The sequence below is a fragment of the Pseudophryne corroboree genome, chromosome 4, assembly GCF_028390025.1.
Source record: "Pseudophryne corroboree isolate aPseCor3 chromosome 4, aPseCor3.hap2, whole genome shotgun sequence".
NCBI classification, from domain to species: Eukaryota; Metazoa; Chordata; class Amphibia; order Anura; family Myobatrachidae; genus Pseudophryne; species Pseudophryne corroboree.
This window is the reverse complement of record NC_086447.1, coordinates 181,245,206-181,253,089: the sequence shown is the minus strand read 5'-3', so window position 1 is coordinate 181,253,089 and position 7,884 is coordinate 181,245,206.

The window sequence follows — 7,884 nt, the reverse complement described above, 5'->3', positions numbered from 1 at the left end:
AGTCTCTAGTTGCCTCTGAATTAACGGTGGATACCGGAACCACGTTTCTCACCGCCCAGGCTGCCAAGGCCTGAGTCATCTGCTTTGCAGCAGGATGACTGCTGTGATATTTCATCTTCCTCGCAAAGGACTGTTGGACAGTCAATTGCTTACTGGAAGTAGTACAAGTGGTCTTACGACTTCCCCTCTGGGATGATGATCGACTCCCAGCAGCTACAACAGCAGCGCCAGCAGCAGTAGACGTTACACTCAAGGATGCATCGGAGGAATCCCAGGCAGGGGAGGACTCGTCAGACTTGCCAGTGACATGGCCTGCAGGACTATTGGCTTTCCTGGGTAAGGAGGAAATTGACACTGAGGGAGTTGGTGGTGTGGTTTGCAGGAGCTTGGTTACAAGAGGAAGGGATTTAGTGGTCAGTGGACTGCTTCCGCTGTCACCCAAAGTTTTTGAACTTGTCACTGACTTATGATGAATGCGCTGCAGGTGACGTATAAGGGAGGATGTTCTGAGGTGGTTAACGTCCTTACCCCTACTTATTACAGCTTGACAAAGGCAACACACGGCTTGACACCTGTTGTCCGCATTTGTGTTGAAATAATTCCACACGAAGAGCTGATTTTTTTTGTATTTTGACCAGGCATGTCAATGGCCATATTCGTCCCACGGACAACAGGTGTCTCCCCGGGTGCCTGACTTAAACAATCCACCTCACCATCAGAATCCTCCTTGTCAATTTCCTCCCCAGCGCCAGCAACACCCATATCCTCATCCTGGTGTACTTCAACAGTGACATCTTCAATTTGGCTATCAGGAACTGGACTGCGGGTGCTCCTTCCAGCACTTGCAGGGGGCGTGCAAATGGTGGAAGGCGCAAGCTCTTCCCGTCCAGTGTTGGGAAGGTCAGGCATCGCAACCGACACAATTGGACTCTCCTTGGGTATTTGTGATTTAGAAGAACGCACAGTTCTTTGCTGTGCTTTTGCCAACTTAAGTCTTTCCATTTTTCTAGCGAGAGGATGAGTGCTTCCATCCTCATGTGAAGCTGAACCACTAGCCATGAACATAGGCCAGGGCCTCAGCCGTTCCTTGCCACTCCGTGTTGTAAATGGCATATTGGCAAGTTTACGCTTCTCCTCAGACGCTTTTAATTTTGATTTTTGGGTCATTTTACTGAACTTTTGTTTTTTTGGATTTTACATGCTCTCTACTATGACATTGGGCATCGGCCTTGGCAGACGACGTTGATGGCATTTCATCGTCTCGGCCATGACTAGTGGCAGCAGCTTCAGCACGAGGTGGAAGTGGATCTTGATCTTTCCCTATTTTAACCTCCACATTTTTGTTCTCCATTTTTTAATGTGTGGAATTATATGCCAGTAACTATCAATAGCAATGGCCTACTACTATATATACTGCGCACAACTGAAATGCACCACAGGTATGGATGGATAGTATACTTGACGACACAGAGGTAGGTAGAGCAGTGGCCTTCCGTACCGTACTGCTATATATACTGGTGGTCACTGTCAGCAATCTGCAAAACTAAAATGCACCACAGGTATAGAATGTAGATGGATAGTATACTTAATGACGACACAGAGGTAGGTACAGCAGTGGCCTTCCGTACCGTACTGCTATATATAGTATACTGGTGGTCACTGTGTCAGCAAACTGCAAAACTAAAATGCACCACAGGTATAGAATGTAAATGGATAGTATACTTAATGACGACACAGAGGTAGGCACAGCAGTGGCCTTCCGTACTGCTATATATAGTATACTGGTGGTCACTGTGTCAGCAAACTGCAAAACTAAAATGCACCACAGGTATAGAATGTAGATGGATAGTATACTTAATGACGACACAGAGGTAGGTACAGCAGTGGCCTTCCATACCGCACTGCTATCTATAGTATACTGGTGGTCACTGCGTCAGCAAACTGCAAAACTAAAATTCACCACAGGTATAGAATGTAGATGGATAGTATACTTAATGACGACACAGAGGTAGGTACAGCAGTGGCCTTCCGTACCGTACTGCTATATATAGTATACTGGTGGTCACTGTGTCAGCAAACTGCAAAACTAAAATGCACCACAGGTATAGAATGTAGATGGATAGTATACTTAATGACGACACAGAGGTAGGTACAGCAGTGGCCTTCCGTACTGCTATATATAGTATACTGGTGGTCACTGTGTCAGCAAACTGCAAAACTAAAATGCACCACAGGTATAGAATGTAGATGGATAGTATACTTAATGACGACACAGAGGTAGGTACAGCAGTGGCCTTCCGTACCGTACTGCTATATATACTGGTGGTCACTGTGTCAGCAAACTGCACAACTGAAATGCACCACAGGTATAGAATCTAGATGGATAGTATACTTAATGACGACACAGAGGTAGGTACAGCAGTGGCCTACTGTACCGTAATGCTATATATTATATACTGGTGGTCACTGGTCAGCAAAACTATGCACTGTACTCCTCCTATATAATATTATACTGGTGGTACCCAGTCCCCACAATAAAGCAGCACACTGAGCACAGATATGGAGTGTTTTTCAGGCAGACAACGTATACTGGTGGTCACTGTCAGCAAAACTCTGCACTGTACTCCTGCTATATAATACAGCTGCTCCCCAGTCCCCACAATTAAGCAGTGTGAGCACAGATATATGCAGCACACTGAGGACAGATATGGAGCGTTTTTTTCAGGCAGAGAACGGATAACTGGTGGTCACTGATCAGCAAAACTCTGCACTGTACTCCTCCTATATTATACAGCTGCTCCCCAGCCCTCCCCACAATTAAGCAATAGTGCACAATCAAGTTCAACAATAACGGAGAGGACGCCAGCCACGTCCTCTCCCTAACATTTCCAATGCACGAGTGAAAATGGCGGCGACGCGCGGCTGCTTATATAGAATCCGAATCTCGCGAGAATCCGACAGCGGGATGATGACGTTCGGGCGCGCTCGGGTTACCCGAGCCATACGGGAGAATCCAAGTATGCCTCGGACCCGTGTAAAATGGGTGAAGTTCGGGGGGGTTCGGTTTCCGAGGAACCGAACCCGCTCATCACTAGTAAATACTTGGCTCCAGGCTTTCAAGTATCAGCAGTAAGAATCACATATCAATATCAGTAGAAGTCTCTAATCAATTATATCCACACGACAGAACGGGTCATTAAAATAATTTTAATATTGTCTTCACCAACACATTTATTATTTCATTTTATTATATTATTTTTTGTCACTTTTCTCTTTTTATTCACTTTAATACTTCGCTTTACTCAGCCTGAAATATGGCTGAATAGAATAATTATACATTGAGCCCTACAGGTTCTCAGACAAGGGTAGCATGTTCATATCGAATTTTAATAAATAAATAAAATTGTCTTTTAAACAATAATATTTAAAGGGATGGAGTGCACCCAGTAGAATCTGATTATTTTCCTTTGTCAAATTCCTTCATATGTTGTTTAATCGGAGGGTAGCACCCACAAAATTGGTCATAATTATTTGAATAATACAGTGTATTAATAGTAATACACAAAGGACCAATAATCCCTGAAGCTCTAAAGTATAACACTTTGTTTCTGGTGCGGATGAAAACTTCTCTCTCTATAGTCAGTGTATTGTGCTGTATCAGTCCAGCCATTCACAGAGTTGGTGTTCTCTGCTGCCATATCTCCAGTGTCCTGTGTCATCAGTAATTCCAGTGACAATTTACGCTGCTGCTATATATATCCACTGCTGCAGTATAACAAATTACAATAACAAATTACAATTATAATAGGATTTTAATACCTACCAGTAAATCCTTTTCTCCTAGTCCATAGAGGATGCTGGGGACTCCAAAAGGACAATGGGGTGTAGACGGGATCCGCAGGAGACATGGGCACACTATAAGACTTTGAATGGGTGTTAACCAAGGGTGAGATACACACCAGCTCACACCACAACATACCGTACAACATGGCTTTTAAGCAATACCAGTAAACAGCATGAACTAAAAACAGCAACAAGCCGAACATAACCAATACACAACCTCTGTGCAACAGAAGTAATAACTATCAATACTACTGCAAAAACAGTCCGCACAGGGACGGGTGCCCAGCATCCTCTACGGACTAGGAGAAGAGGATTTACCGGTAGGTATTAAAATCCTATTTTCTCTTACGTCCTAGAGGATGCTGGGGACTCCAAAAGGACCATGGGGTCTATACCAAAGCTCCAGACTGGGTGGGAGAGAGCTGACGACTCTGCAGCACCAATTGAGCAAACATAAGGTCCTCATCAGCCAGGGTATCAAACTTGTAGAAATTAGCAAAGTGTTTGAACCCGACCACGTAGCTGCTCGGCAAAGTTGAAACGCCGAGACTCCTCGGGCAGCCACCCAAGATGAGCCCACCTTCCTGGTAGAATGGGCTTTCACTGACTTCGGCAACAGCAATCCAGCCGTAGAATGAGCATGCCGAATCGTAGTACAGATCCAGCGAGCAATAGTCTACTTGGAAGCAGGAGCCCCAATTTTGTTGGGAGCATATAGGACAAACAGAGCCTCTGATTTCCTAATTTGAGCCATTCTGGCGACATAAATTTTCAAAGCTCTGACTACATCGAGAGATTTTGAAACAGCCAAGGCATCCGTAGCCACAGGCACCACAATAGGTTGGTTTATGTGAAACGAAGAAACCACCTTCGGCAGAAATTGTTGACGAGTTCTCAATTCCGCTCTATCCACATGGAAAATCAAATAGGGGCTCTTGTGAGACAAAGCCGCCAATTCCGACACCCGTCTTGCGGACGCCAAGTCCAAAAGCATGACCACTTTCCAAGTGAGAAATTTCAACTCAACCTTTCGCAAAGGTTCAAACCAGTGAGACATAAAAAATTGCAACACCACGTCAAGATCCCACGGTGCCACGGGTGGCACAAACGGAGGATGGATGTGCAGTACTTCCTTCACAAAGTCTGAACCTCTGGAAGGGCAGCCAATTCTTTTTGAAAGAAAATAGATAAAGCCGAAATCTGCACTTTGATGGATTTTAATTTCAGGTCTGCATCCACACCTGCCTGCAAAAAATGGAAACGGCCCACCTGAAACTTCTCCATAGGAGCCTTCTTGGCTTCACACCAAGACACATACTTTCTCCAAACACGGTGATAATGCTTCGCCGTGACCTCCTTTCTAGCCTTAAGGAGAGTGGGGATGACTTCCCCGGGAATACCCTTTCGAGCTAGGATTTGGCGTTCAACCTCCACGCCGTCAAACGCAACCGTGGTAAGTCCTGGAAGACGCACGGCCCCTGCAGTAACAGATACTCTCTGAGAGGAAGAGGCCAGGGATCTTCTATGAGCAATTCCTGAAGATCCGGATACCAGGCCCTCCGTGGCCAATGTGGAACAATGAGTACCGCCTGAACTCTTGTTCTTCTTATGATCCTTATCACTTTTGGAATGAGTGGAAGTGGAGGGAACACATATACCGACTGAAACACCCACGGAGTTACCAGGGCGTCCACTGCACTGGCTTGAGGGTCCCTCGACCTGGAACAATATCTCTGAAGCTTCTTGTTGAGGCGAGACACCATCATGTCTATTTGAGGAATTCCCCAAAGACTTGTCACTTCTGCAAAAACCTCGTGATGAAGACCCCACTCTCCTGGATGGAGATCGTGTCTGCTGAGGAAATCTGGTTCCCAGTTGTCCATGCCTGGAAGGAAGACCGCTGACAGGGCGCTTCCATGTTTTTCCGCCCAGCGGAGAACTTTTGTGGCCTCCGCCATCACTGCTCTGCTCTTTGTTCCACCCTGGTGGTTTATGTACGCCACTGCTGTTACGTTGTCCGACTGAATCAGGACAGGTAGACCTCGAAGAAAGTGTTCCGCTTGCAGAAGGCCGTTGTAGATGGCTCTTAATTCCAGAATGTTTATGTGCAGACAAGCTTCCTGGCTTGACCATTTTCCCTGGAAATTCTTTCCCTGTGTGACTGCTCCCCAGCTTCGGAGACTTGCATCCGTGGTCACCAGGACCCAATCCCGGTTCCCGAACCTGCGTCCCTCTAGGAGGTGAGAACTTTGAAGCCACCACAGGAGAGATATTCTGGTCCTGGAAGATAGACTTATTTTCTGGTGCATGTGCAGGTGAGACCCGGACCACTTGTCCAACAGGTCCCACTGAAATACCCGGGCATGAAACCTGCCAAATGGAATGGCTTCGTAAGCCGCAACCATCTTCCCCAGCACCCGAGTGCATTGATGAATCGACACTCTTGCCGGTTTCAGAATCTCCTTGACCATGGTCTGGATTTCCAGAGCTGTTTCCGCTGGGAGAAACACTCTCTGCAGTTCCGTGTCCAGGATCATGCCAAGAAAGACGGCCGAGTTGTCGGAATCAACTGTGACTTTGGCAAATTTAGAATCCAACCATGTTGTTGCAGAACTGTCAGGGAGAGTGCCACGTTTCTTAGCAACTGCTCCTTTGATCTTGCCTTTATCAGGAGATCGTCCAAGTACGGGATAATTGTGACACCCTGCTTGCGTAGGAGTACCATTATTTCTGCCATTAATTTGGTGAAGACCCTCGGGGCCGTGGAAAGACCAAACGGCAATGTCTGAAATTGGTAATGACAATCCTGAACTGCAAACCTCAGGAAAGCTTGATGTGGAGCATATATTGGGACATTTAAGTAGGCATCTTTTATGTCGACTGACGCCATAAACCCCCCCCCTTCCAGACTGGAGATCACTGCTCGAAGAGATTCCATCTTGAACTTGAAAGTTTTCAAATACAGATTGAGGGATTTTAGGTTCAGGATCGGTCTGACCGAGCCATCCGGCTTTGGTACGACAAATCGGCTGGAATAAAACCCTTCTCCCCGTTGAGACGGGGGTACCGTGACAATGACACGCTGTTGACACAGCCTTTGTATCGCAGCACGCACTACTTCCCTTTCTGGGATAGAAACTGGCAAGGCTGATTTAAAAAATCGGTGGGGGGGCACATCTTGAAACTCCAGTTTGTACCCTTGGGACACTATGTCTAACGCCCAAGGATCCAGGCCTGAGTGAAACCAGACCTGACTGAAGAGTCGGAGACGCGCCCCCACCGGTACGGACTCCCGTAGAGGAGCCCCAGCGTCATGCGGTGGACTTGGCAGAAGCCAGGGAGGACTTCTACTCCTGGGAGCCTGGCACAGCAGGTGACCTTTTTCCCCCTTCCTCTACCTTTAGAGGCAAGGAAGGACGACCCTCTTCCTTTTTTGTATTTATTAGGCCGAAAGGACTGCATCTGATAATGCGGCGTCTTTTTCTCTTGTGCAGGAACATAAGGAAGAAAGGATGACTTACCCCCTGTAGCTGTAGACACCAGGTCAGCGAGGCCGTCACCAAACAAGACCCTACCTTTATATGGGAGAGCTTCCATAGCTTTCTTAGAGTCGGCATCAGCATTCCATTGATGAATCCACAGCGCTCTCCTGGCCGAGACTGCCATGGCATTGGCCCTTGATCCCAAGAGGCCAATATCCCTCGCCGCATCCTTCAGGTAAGCTGCAGCGTCCCTGATATAACCGAGAGTCAAAATAATGCTATCCATATCCAGGGTATCCATGTCAGATGCCAAATTATCTGCCCACTTACCAATAGCACTACTCACCCATGCCGACGCCACGGCAGGTCTGAGCAGCGCACCTGTAGTGACATAAATGGATTTTAAGGTTGTTTCCTGCTTACGATCTGCAGGGTCCTTAAGGGCAGCAGTGTCAGGAGATGGAAGCGCCACCTTCTTGGACAGTCGTGATAGAGCCTTGTCCACATTGGGAGATGACTCCCACTTTTCCCTGTCGTCAGAGGGGAAAGGATATGCCAT